Genomic DNA, 13,607 nt, shown 5'->3' with positions numbered 1-13,607 from the left:
AAAAACTACTTTTAGTCACAAAAATTGATAGAATTTTTGAACACAAGAGAAGAACACAAAGAAAGAAGAACACAAAAAGAAAAAAATTAATTTGAATTCTGAGATTTTGAATTCAAATTATTTATTTCGCAATCACGAGTTGCGACAGGGTTCACTCATTGGAGTTATTATTTCTAGAAACGGCTCCTGTCCCCCCAAGCTGGCACCTCCTCCTGGGCGGTTATGTGTGTATAGTGTGTGTGGGTGTGTGCGCGCAGGCGCGCGTGCATGCATGTGTAGGTTTGTGTGTGTGTGCGTAGACCTGAGTGTATGTACGTAGGTGTGTGTGTATATGTGAGTGTGTATGTGTGTGAGCATGTGTGTGTACAGGACATGGACGCCTCCGACCAGGAAAAGCGGATTCCGAAGAGGCCGGTGGGTGATGGTGCTGCAGGGGCCCCTGGTCCAAGCTGAAAAAGGAACCACAACGCCAAGGACGGTCAAGTGAGAACAATAAGCAATCATGATTGCTCAAAAAAAAAAAAAAAAACCTTGGAGCCAGAAAGAGATTTATTTTCTCAACAATTATTTTTTTTTTAATTTTCGTAACTGTCCGATTTCGGAAATAAAGCGTGCTCTTTATGACGTTAATAGGTGATGTAATTTGACGTGATACTCCATTGCCACGCTAAATGATTACGCTTTGTTGTCAACCGCGTTTCCAGGTTATGACAATTTGCTCTGCGCGCTAATGACATCAGTGAATGACATTTCATCGCTTTTGATGTCATGTGAAGAAGCGTAAAAAATGAATTTCAATCCGCGCATTAATTAAAATAATTGTTAAAAAAATATTTGATTTCTTCAAATTATTTTTAAAAAATGGTTAAATACTTCGTTTTTAAGCATGCTCTTTCAGAAAAAAATATTTATTTTTTTTAATTTCGGAAACGACCCCATCGCCGAAATATCCCCTTTCATCCATTTATTTTGAGATTAAGAGACAAAAAGGAAAATTAAAATAAATTGCTACTGTTTGGTATTGTGTGTACATATAAAAATTGTATGCTTCCAGATATGCCGCAGTAAACATGAGTAAGAGTAGAGATAAAAATGTTGGAAATAGTTAAGTTCATACAAGTTTTCTCAAATATTCATTTATGAATATGATCGAATTTCGACCACAGGGCGAACACTAGTTTATTTAAATATACATCGACAACTTATGCATCATGTAGCACTAAATGTATATTTCGTAGCATCAAGTTAAAGTTTTATTATTTTACATTTACAAATTCCCACTAACTTGTAATACACTTGCAAAGAGCATATTTGAATTGAAGAAAAACTGAAAACAGTACAAAACCTCTGCAAAAGATTTGGAAAAAGGCTGCTTCACCCATTGTTATTTTACATAACGTACATCTTCTAAGTATCTAAAATCTTCAACAAATAACCTTTAGAACAAAAAGTTCTTATAACAATTAGAAAATTTAAACTAAAATCTAGTTTTAATTTTTGTCATAACAGCAGTACATTGTACACATTGGAAGCACGTTCGGAGACTTTAATCCTTTGTTCCAGAGTGAACATTCCCTAAAATGTGTCCAGAATGCCAAAGTGTACTTAAAGAAGAGATAAAACATCCTCATATATATAATACCCAATGATCGAGTAACGCACCTGACATCATCAACTATGAAACTTGCGCCACGACATGAAAATTTGATGATATTGTTTGGTAATTTTTAGCATGCAGGAAAGGGCTTTATTGTAACAAGACTGAACTCGATCCGGTAACTTAACTGTTTTACTGGTAAGACTGTCATTTCAAGGGAATAAAGAAACGAAAAAGGAGTCAACAATGAACGCTATCTACTGGAGTTTAGAGTTCATCCACTGGAGTTAGGGTTAAAATTTCAACTATCAAAATATCACCAAACAGGCAATGGTTTCGTTCAAATGTAGAAGCTATTTTCACCCATCATAGCTTGACAGGCGATTTTCTAGTTGATATATATTTAGCCAAAAAAGTTGTGAAATATGCGTGGAACATAAAAACTTGCAGAAAAAACATTTTCCTGTTATTAAAATGTTAATTTAAATTGTTCTTCGGGTGCATACGTTTTGCAGAATACCCTAAAATAATCATATAATAACTAACCCACTCCTAAATCGCAAAAAAATTAAATGCGTACTAATAACTCCTATCTTGGTAGGTATTATTTCGAAGTAACATTTTTATCTCACACTTTTGCTCCCAGAATCCCTACTAATAGTAGGGGAATGTGGGGCAAAGTGAAATAGCGGAGCAAAATGAAATGGTGAAATATTTACTCCGTTTTTAGTGCCCACAAATTTGTAATGTTAAGAAAATATTACCTCTGAAAATCAAAGCATGTAATTTTACAGCCAATTTTCAAAAATTGATACTCAAACTGTAATATTTTGTTATAAGTAAAAAAGTACTTTGATATTTCTGAATGATAAAGTTCTTGTTATTAACATTTTAAATATAAATTGTGACCTTCAAATATTTGGTGCAGTATTAATTTAGTTAATATTTAGCTAATTTGTAATGTTAATTTATAATACAGTTAATCAAGTTCATGCGGGGCAAAGTGAAATAGTTTATTTAGTTTACGCAGTCAATCATTTACTAAATCACTTACGTATTCGATTATTAACTAATTTATTTGCATTTCTTCATTTAATAATCCACTTATTATTTTATTTTTTCACTTCTTTTCTTATCCATTTACTATTTTATTCACTCATTTACTTTTTACCTATGCATTAATTAAATTGATTTCTTGTTCTATTATCGTTTCATTTATTAAATAATCCTTTTATTTGCTCAATATTTTTTGCAAAAATATTTTTCCGAGTCGAATAGAAAATCCTTCATTCGAAAAATATTTCACTTTTCACTCTGCCCCATAAAAAAAAGGGGGAAAATTTTACACTTTCTTTTTTATTAAAAACGCAATTTTACAGCCAAAAATTTTAAAATGTCTTTCAATGCAAGTTTTATTATAAAATACAGTGTTCTTCCTTTATGTACAGTAATTTTCAAAACAAATTTCCAATGTGTTAATTTTTTAAAAAAAAGCTCAGTCATCTTAACTATTTCACTTTGCCCCCACATTCCCCCACTTCGATCTTTCATCTTTCGTTTCGAACTCAAACGTTTACATATTAAGATTTGGAAGGTTATATGTTCTCTACGAAAATAACTTTGACTTAAATCATTATATTCAGTATGATTTGGGTTTAAGACAATGGTCTTCAAATATTCAAGATAGATGTATCTATATAAATTGAAAAGTTACTAATACCTTCCTCTTTTTCATCTTTTAGTTTAGACTGGATTTTTTTTCTTCTTTTTACTTCCTTTTACAAAAAAGGAAGTATTGTATTCGCGAAAAAATTTTCACTCAAAAATCGCCCTTAATTTCCATTTTGCTCACCCCCAAATGAATGTTGAGGTTTTTTTTCGATTCGACCACATGCGGAAAAGTGCCTAAGAATGTATAGACACGCGAAATATCCATTTTGACCATCACCGAGGTAATTACAACGACTTTTCTCGTGACGTCTGTATGTATGTGCGTATGTGTGTATGTGCGTATGTGCGTATGTGCGTATGTATCTCGCATAACTCAAAAATGGTATGTCCTAAAAAGTTGAAATTTGGTACATAGACTCGTAGTGGGGTCTAGTTGTGCACCTCCCCTTTTGGTTGCTTTCGGATGTTCCTAAGGGGGTCTTTTGCACCTTTTTGGGGGGAAATCATTGTTAATTTCGATGTAAACTCAAGTGGCGTTATAATTTGTCGGACACTTGGCGATATATCGCCAGTCTTTTGGTCGCCAAGTTTTGTCGCCAACTTGGCGACAAATTTGGCGGAGGTTTTTTTTTTTTTTTTTGGTTTCAATTTGGCCATTGTTGGTGATATTTAGAGAATAAATATTGAATCACATTAAAATAGCGAATAATGGGGAAATGACATTAAATTGGAGTAAAAGGAAGTCATGTGATGCACACATCAGCTCGTTTTAATTATTATTATTATTATCATTATAATGCTTGAAAAACTTACTCCTAAAAATGTTTCGTTGGCAAAGGTTTAGTTAAATTTTTCTCTTAAAAATATTCACCATTCATGTTCTAGTCATAAAACACCTTTTCTTGAAGGAAGTAGTTATTAACTAAGAAAGAAAGATTTCAATTTGAACTCTTTCAATGCTTGCTATTAATTATTATTATACTAATATAACAGTTATACTTTTTAATTACCGTACATAAACCGGTTTTAGAAACAATAAAATGCCGAATTAAGTTTAAATAATTTCCATGCGACCGATTTATATGCCATCCTGCAGCAAAATTCAAAACTCTTACATTTAGTATTTCGTAACAGTTGCGTTTAACGCGAAACTAATCGATATATTTGAAATCACTTGCCCTTGTCTTGGGAAAATTGACAAAAGAGTCATCGTCATGACACAAAATCAATTTTTAATTAAATAATTTTCTAATGAATAAACGAGGTTTATTGTTCTATGTTAAGGTTTCCGAAACTTGATAAGTGCCTTAAGCTTTAATGGAAAATATTATTATGTGAGAAAAAGATTGAGCACTTTAGGAGACATGGTAGATTTTGCGGGATTATTAGCGTAATATTCTGAAAGTTCGAGAACAACAATTTATGACTTTTTTTAATTGATGTTTTAGGTGCTTTGTTTGTTGGAGTTTTGTAAAATAAAAAGTTTTTTTTTTTAAGAACAGCAGACTATTTTCGTGCAATACACGGGTTTCCCGAAGCATATAATTATTTTTTAAAAATTGACCGCAAAAGGATAATTGAATAATTCTAGTTGAGCGTAACTATTGAAAAAAAAAGGGAACTAAACATTTTTACTTACTTTTACAAAAAAGGCAGCACTGTATTTGCGAACAAATTTTCACTCAAAAATTGACCTTAATTTTTATTTTACTCACTCCCGAATGAATATTGAGTTTTTTTTTTTTTTTTTTCGACTAGACCACACGTGGATAAGTGCCTAAGAACGTATAGACACGCGAAATATCCATAATGACGATTTCTGAGTTAGTTACAATGAATTTTCTCGTGACGTCTGTATGTACGTATGTATGTGTGCGGATATGCGTATGTATATCGCATAACTCAAGAACGGTAAGTCCTAGAAAGTTGAAATTTGGTGCGTAGACTCTTAGTGGGGTCTAGTTGTGCACCTCCTCTTCTAGTTGCATTCGGGTGTTTCTAAAGGGGTCTTTTGCCTCTTTTTGTTGGGAAATCATTGTTAATTTTGATGTAAACTCAAGTGGTATTGTAATTTGGCGGACACTTGGAGATTTTTTTTTTTAATTTTTATAATCTGTTTCAATTTGGCCACTGTTGGTGACATTTAGAGAGTAAACTATTGAATCACAATAAAATTGCCAGTAATGGGGAAATGACATTAAATTGGAGTAAAAGAAAGTCATGTGATGCACACATCAGCTCGTTTTTTTTTTTTTTAAAAACAGGTTATTTATCGAATAGAAACTGAATAGCTAAAACTAGCTCATAAATATTTTTAAGATTAATTTTTGAATTTTTTTGTTTTTTTTTCTTTTAAATATTACTCATAAAATAAAGTAAACTATAACATTAACGTTTTTCTCCATTCAAAACATTTAATAAACCTTAACTTTCCCCTTAAAACCTGGGTTTCTTGAATATAAAAAATTTTAAAACCTAGATTTCCTTGTATCCTTTTTTAATATAACTCTGTAATAGTGCTTAACCCCCACAATGTTCCAAAATGTAGAACGCACAGACGTAGAATAAATAAAAATGTAATACGAAATTCAACCATAAATGTATCTTTTTTTTACTTACATAACAAGAACTTTTGTAACGCCATCTTTTGTTTCGGTTCTTAAATTCAAATCGTTAAATTTGGTTGTATGTTTACATTGGCAGCGATTAACAAAAAAATCCAATATGAATTGCATTTCGCAACTGCAATTAATGGAACTTATACCTTGCTTTTTTACTTTCAAGTTGTATTTGTTGTAGTCAGGTGCATCTAAAAATTTTATTTGTTTTTATTTTTTAAGCTCCTTTAGGTTTACACATTTTTTATTTCTTGCAAGGTCGCACCGTTTTCCACAATTGAGTCTGCTGGTTTTTCTTTCTGATTTCACTTGCTTTTTTCATAATTTATTTTTCTCCGTTTTTCTGCGTGTGTACTAAAATATTTCGCTTAAAAAAAAATTTTTTTAATAGTTAAAATTACTAAAGAGTTAAATGCCATAAAAAAAATGAGTTAATATGATTTTGTGTTCCTAATAGTCAATAGCTCTCGTTTCAAACACAAAAAACTCTTTTGTTTTGAGAGCAGTAATTTAATTTCGGAAAAGGCATGCGGGTATAAAAAAAAATACCAAAAAACCACACTTAATATCTAACGGCACTTGAACAATGTTGATTTCTGAAAAGTTTTCTTTTCTTTTTTTTTTTTTTAACTTCAAATGATTTTTTTTTTAAATCTACTTATTTACCTTTTCTGGTTTAATTTTTTGACTGAAAATCAGCAAAAAAAGTTTTATGTCGAAAAAACTAATTAAGGGAATCAGTTTTATAAAGTTTTTGAACAGTCATAAATTTAAAAAAATGAAAACATAGACCCACCAATGCTTGTCAAATTTGCGAACGCTCCTCTACGGAGTAAAAATTATACGATCGCTTATTACTTTATCTATCATACAGAGACATTTTTCGCTATTTTTCGAAAGCGTTTCATAGAAAATATTCCTAAAACCAGAGCTGGTTCAGGCATTTGATTTTATATAAGGTGTGTGAACTAAACTTACAGTTATTGTGTTGTTGCTTTCTTGTAGGTTAAGTTACAATTTATTGTAAAATTTTTCTAAGCTGAAACCACTCCATTTTTCAGTACTATTTATCTGAACTTTAATCAGTGCATGGGCAATACAAGTAGAAGGGAAAAACATATAAATAAGCACATAAAATAAAAATATTTAAAAAAAAAAAAGGCAAATGCGTTTAAAAGTGCTGAACTGCAAGTGCCAGCTTTTATGCTGCGAAACATTAAAGAACTTCGTTGTGGGTCCTCAAGCGGACCTTTTTAATGTAAATTCTATAGAGTAATAATTTTTGTTAATAATTAACATATCTTCTTAATATGAAACCATACCGGTTTACTGGTAGTTGTTAAACTCAAATTGCTCATTTGCAAAGATGTACTTGTTCCAAAATGTCTTATTCATTCCTTTAATTATATATCATTCCTTTATATATATATATATATATATATATATATATATATTTATATATATATATATATATATATATTTATATATATATATATATATATATATATATATATATATATATATATATATATATATATATATATATATATATATATATATATATATATATATAATATAAAAGAAACTCTCCAAAGAAAATCTATTAAAATATATTATTTTGTCTCTTGTATCAAGAAAGCAAAACTTTTTGTACTGAATTCAACAAATGCTCAACGATAAATTCTTCTGAGGATAAAACTGCAACCACGTACGATACGGTTCTTCAGCACTTGAGTATTGGTTATAATGTTGTTCAGCAATTTTACATTATGCTTCCGCAATCGATATCCTTGTTTTATGATATTGATGTTTCTCCCATTAAATTCTTTGCCATCGAGCCCTTAAAATTTCCTGGAAAAAGTCATTTCTGACAAAAACTTGATTTTTTAATGTCGTGCAGCTGTAGCTTTCTCTAGTGGAAATCGAAAGATTTAAAGAATATTTATGCAGCAAAAGCTGCTTCTGAAGGAGCTAGCATATGTTTCGAAATTAGTTTCTTTGAAAATTCTTCAAGTTTAGAAAATCAATTTGCGTGATTTTCCATTGAACTATGAAGGGTAACTAAAATCGTTCAAAATGTTTTGCTGAAACTATATATATATATATATATATATATATATATATATATATATATATATATATATATATATGTATATATATACAGAAATCAAGCGAAAATTAATACATTATATGTCCCTTTAAATATATTTAGTACATTTTTTTACTAAAATATAATTAATATTGCTACTTGTCTTTTTCTACTATATTCCAAAGATGACGTTTCAATTCAGTTAGTAAATCTTTACTTGGGTTCTAGTTACTGAAAAAATAATTATGATTTTACAATTTGTAAATCCGAATTAAAAATTATTAACTAGGCAACTTTATCCCTTGCTCCTTTTTTTCACCAAATCTCGCACTTGCTACGCTGGAGCGTCAGTTCCCATGCATTAGTATCCGCGTGCCACGGTACATATGTAGGATAACAGTTTTGATGAGAGTTCTTGCATTACGTCTCGATGTATGTAACCGTCACTCTAAATGAAGAAAGTTCGCTTTACTCCTCCTAGAGAACAAAATTCGAGCCCATTCACAAGTGGATGCACTACACGTGTATTTTTCTCCTCCTCACCCGAAATCATAGCGTAACGCCTTAGATTGTACCACGCGAGGAGTTCATGGAGCGAGCTTCCCGTATGACTATATTTGGAAGCCAAGGAACGTGGTACTTTGCGTCGAGGAAGATTCCGTACTGGGTGTCAGCCAGGGCTGCGGAGTCGGAAGGAAAATAGCCGACTCCGACCCCGACTCCGACTCCGGGGTTTCGAAACACCCGACTCCGACCCCAACTCCGACTCCGACTCCGGCTTTTTTATTTATTTATTTTTCAATTCAACCCCTATCCCCCTCATGAGAAGGGAGGAAAACCTCTATACAGAGATTGAAATATTAATTTGTTTCTTATGAAATTTAAGCGCTGTATTTTTTTTGTAAAATTAAGAAGCATAAAACGTCAGAAATTGAATTTGAAAATCAAATTGTTCCAATAATTACGATTTTAAAATTGAAATCACATAATCATCCTATTGTTAAAAAATGAAAAGGTTTAACTTGCTCCCCTTTAATGTTTAACGAATAGATGTTGATCAAATCGTGTGATTTTCAAAAACGCTTTTTTTTGCTAAGTCAAAAAACCTTTCCAGAGCGAGGGCGGTCCGCTCCGGCCGAGATCCATCTGGTGGGTGACACCTCAAGTATATTTCAGAGTTTATAAAAACAATACACATACTTTAATTCTGAAAAAAAAAAATCCCCAATAAATTTGAAATTATATTTCATCTATAAAATTTCAACGAAAATAAGGCACTATACTTGTATTGAGGGAAAATATGGGGTACATGTACGCTTGGAGAAAATTTTACAGAAAATGCGGCAATATACAAATTTGTACAAATATCTTTTCTTTTTCCTATAATTATTCCCTCAATTTTTAATTTTAATTTTACTGGCTGCTTTAGAATTAATCTTGAAATGAAGATTTTAAGATTAACTGCAATTATTTGAGTGTTGTAACCAAGATATTTGTTCTATTTCATACTTTTGTTGAGAATCAAGCTTGTAGATGTTGTCCTTAAATTGAAAAGACAGATATATTTTATCATGTCTTTTAGATTTGCGCCTTTGCACGCCAACACTAAGTTGAATTACAGAACACCGTAAGATACCTCTCGAACTACGGGCTCCAACTTGCTCAAGGGGTACATTCCTTTTACAATTTTATAACTGAGGTCGAAGTAAAAAAAATGTTATTATTGTTGTTTTAAAGTGATTTTAAAAAATTTTATTATTGTTGTTTTAAAGTGATTAAAAAAATATAAAATGTTAGGTAAGAAAACCGTGCTCACAGTTGCTATTATTTCAAGAATGTTGAAAAACAAGCAAACTAGGGAACAGCGTAGGTGGCTATTACAGAAAATTCGATGAACAATCAAGCCAGCTGGTTATTAATGACAGTTGTTTTCTTATTAGTAGGCTTTTATACATGTAATCGAATCAACTGGTAGTCAGTTTTTCAAAAAATGCCAGGAGAGTCAGCGAAAATTAAAGAAAAAAAAGTAGACCGGAGTCGGAGTCGGAGTCGGCATATTTTCTACCGACTCCAACTCCTTTACGCCAAAATCAGTCCGACTCCGACTCTTCGACTCCGACTCCACAGCCCTGGTGTCAGCCCTGCTTGGAGTTCACCCCTAAATGTGGGAACCTGGCACACCATGAAGTGTGGTATAGATGATACCTCATTACTGATTTTTATTATCTTTCTTGCATCACAAACTGATTTAGTGAGGCCAAAAAACATTGTTTGCATACGGGCAGTTCCGTTTCAATAGACGCAACAATAGTTGCACAGAACACCCCATAAATATGTTAGATCTATTTTTCATGGTATGAGGTTTATATGTAAATAACATTTAATCTTTTATAAAATGTAAATACACTTTGAGAAGTTCTAGAAAGAATTGTTTTTTGCTAAGTAACGGACACATCTTTTGAGATACGTCCGTTGTAAAGAAAAAAAAATAGAAATAATTCTAAATTCTTTTAGAAAATCTTCAAAATGTATTTGCATTATAGAAAAGGAAGTCTATGTTTCTTTTTATGTATAAAAATTGCATGGAATTAAATAAAAACCTTACATATTTGGAGCTTTTAATCGGGAGTGTTGCGCAACAATTGATATGTATGCATTAAACCAACATTCCGGTTGTTCAATGCAGCGACTGCAGTTTCGTCCTTGTTACTGAGTCATCCGTTTGGAATAGGGAATATCACTAGAGGGTAGTAATTAACTGTTTGATTGATACGTCTATTACTGTAGGATTATAAATAAATGCATTTACGCATACATACAGACAGATGCATAGACATAGACACAGGCCGACTTTTCCAACTATGTTTAAAAACATTAACACTTCCTACAATTTGAAAATCCGACAAAAACCGAAATTTCTAATATAACCTATTCTTCTATAATTTCGATTAACATTAAAAAAAAGTTGAAAAGTGCGAAATGCTTCAATTAGTAAAAGAGACAATAATTGGGGAAAACCTAACATGGCTACGCAAGTAAAGGCTACGCATATCTCAATCACAGCATTACGACGCTGCCGGTTTAGGTTTGCCCCAACTATAATTAGGTTCGACGAAATCACAAGACAGCATATTCTAAAAGTATCCTGGAGCTTGCCTTGAAAACTTTTGAGGTACAAACAAGAAAATTTCTTTGAGAATTTTCAGAATCAAAATGCCGTACCGTTATGGCAGACAGACAGGACGGACAAAAGACCGACATATATTATACACGCTCTCAATAATTGCTTTTAAAATTAATTGAAAGTTTTTTCATCGAAGAAAAAAATGCCTACATAAGAATTTGATGCGAAACGGAAAACAATGTAAAATATTTTTTAAACGTTTAAACATAACATTTTCCCCCACAGTAGTGCCGTTAAACCAGAAAATTTCACAGAATTGAGTGTATTTCTAATACTTATCACATCTTAACTCATGTGTATCGGCAACGATATGGTTGGAAGCAAGCGTAGTGCGCAATTTTAATTCGCTGCTTGATTATCATAACGTGGAAACGTTGTAGAAAGATGCGGTAAAGTGCATCATTTGTGACGTCATATGTATATGACCACGTCTTGTTTGAAAAATCGGACATTTAAAAAAAATCAATTTAAAAAAAACTGTTGGGAAAATGAAAGTATTTTCTGGATCCATGTTTTTTTTTTTTTTTTTTTTTTTGTTTTTTTTTTTTTTTTTTTTTTTTTGCTCATTCTATCCATTTCAATGACTAAAAGTAGTACTTTTGACTGAAGGAAACCACCCCATTGGTTGGTTTTATTGGGTTTATTGATGCAAGAGCCTTAAAAGGCTATACACTGCGCCTCTTTTAATTTAAAGAAAATACTTTTAATAATGAAGTAGTCTACTTCTAAACTAATGTTTCAATACCTATCACAGTGTGCATACATGTTTCTGTTTATGTGTATTACCCTTTTCCAGCACATAACAACCGTTTTTTCCGGCTATTAAATTCAGGAAAAAGTAACTTGATGTTTGTTTCTTTTATTAATCTCATTTATTTTTTTTAAGTACTGCATTCTCCTTTATAACTATACTACAAATAATACAAATAGCCAGAATTTGTATCTATTTTAAAGGTAATTGTTTCTATGGAGGCAGCACAAAAGAAAAAATTATTTAAACAATTAGGAAAAAAACTATCAAAAGTTTTATGATGAATTTTTGATACATAAACTGCATCTCTTACAGAAATGTTTTACGAAATTTTTCTTTGACCAATTTCAAAACGTTCATAAGTTTAAGCGAAAAATGCAGTTATGACAGAAACATTCTTTAAATTTTTGCTTTAGATCGAAAAGCACGTACGAAACTACCATGAATTTTTAAGCGCATTAAACATTTTGAAACGGCTTAAAGTAAAATCGTTTCACAGATGTAGCAAAAAAAATAAGTAAAATCGGTAAAAGTTCTCACTCTCGTCATAAAATAATTTTCTAATTTCACTACAACGCAATAAATATTAATGTATAGTGTTCAAAACCCATTTTCAAAAGGCATTTATCCTTGCTTAAAATTTTCGTATTACTAATTTAAGTTAATTGATTCCATTATCCCCCTTTTTTAGTACTGTTTTTTTACCAATCGGGAGCTTTAATGTGCAAGCTGATGCTGCAATCATAAATTGTAATTTGTTGTTCACAGAAACCTGGAATTCGCTTGTAACTGCATGTTAACATCAATCGATAGGAATTAAGTTGCGTTTTTTTCCTCATATGTAACGTTTGCTTCATACCCAAAATTATTTTTTTTTTCTTTTTTTATTGGCTTCCCTCAAAAGTACTTCTTTTTTTCTTTTTTTTTAAATTTTCAAGCAGTTTAATCCAGAAAAGAAATTTTCATGCAATTAATTTCTTGCAATTTTAAAAACTTTTTTGAATGAGGGTGGGAAAGGGTGTAATGAGTTTTTTTTTTTTTTTTTACATCTACAGTGTGAAATTTAAATACAGGGTGGTTATAATCTAACGTGAGGTGTTCAGCGCCCTCTAGCGATTGAAGTATTCGACGAAACATTGCCAAATTTCATGAGCATACACAGTAGACCATGGGATTTCTGAAATAAAAAAAAAAAAAATAATGCCAAAAACCGCCACCAGGGGAAATTTTGGCGTTTAAAAGGTGTATTGCTGTGACTACTGAAGCATTAAATGCAAACTGATAAAATATGCATCAATTTTATTCACAAAATATGATTTTTACCAACAAATGAGGTTCAATATGACCAACATCAAGATTTTCCAGGTACACCTCTGGATGGGGGGGGGATTAATTTTGCATAACTGCAACATTTTACTAATTTTGAAAGTTAAGATATCGGGAACATGTCGCAGATACACAACACCGTTACGAAATCCCCATGGTTAAAAATCACAAGGTGAAAGATTGGGCGACCACGGTCTCTATACCGTAGAGGAAATGCATGACTAATAAAACTACTATTGAAGAAATGTTGCCGCCATACATTCAGTACATAAAGTCCAACATGGGGTGATGCATGTTATTCAGAAAGAAATCCTTGCTGCCGCGCCGAAATTTCTTCCTGACGACTTTTGGTAAAATTCTTCTCCTGTTAC

The sequence above is a fragment of the Uloborus diversus genome, chromosome 5 (genome assembly GCF_026930045.1).
Source record: "Uloborus diversus isolate 005 chromosome 5, Udiv.v.3.1, whole genome shotgun sequence".
Taxonomy (NCBI): domain Eukaryota; kingdom Metazoa; phylum Arthropoda; class Arachnida; order Araneae; family Uloboridae; genus Uloborus; species Uloborus diversus.
This window is presented reverse-complemented; position numbering follows the sequence as displayed.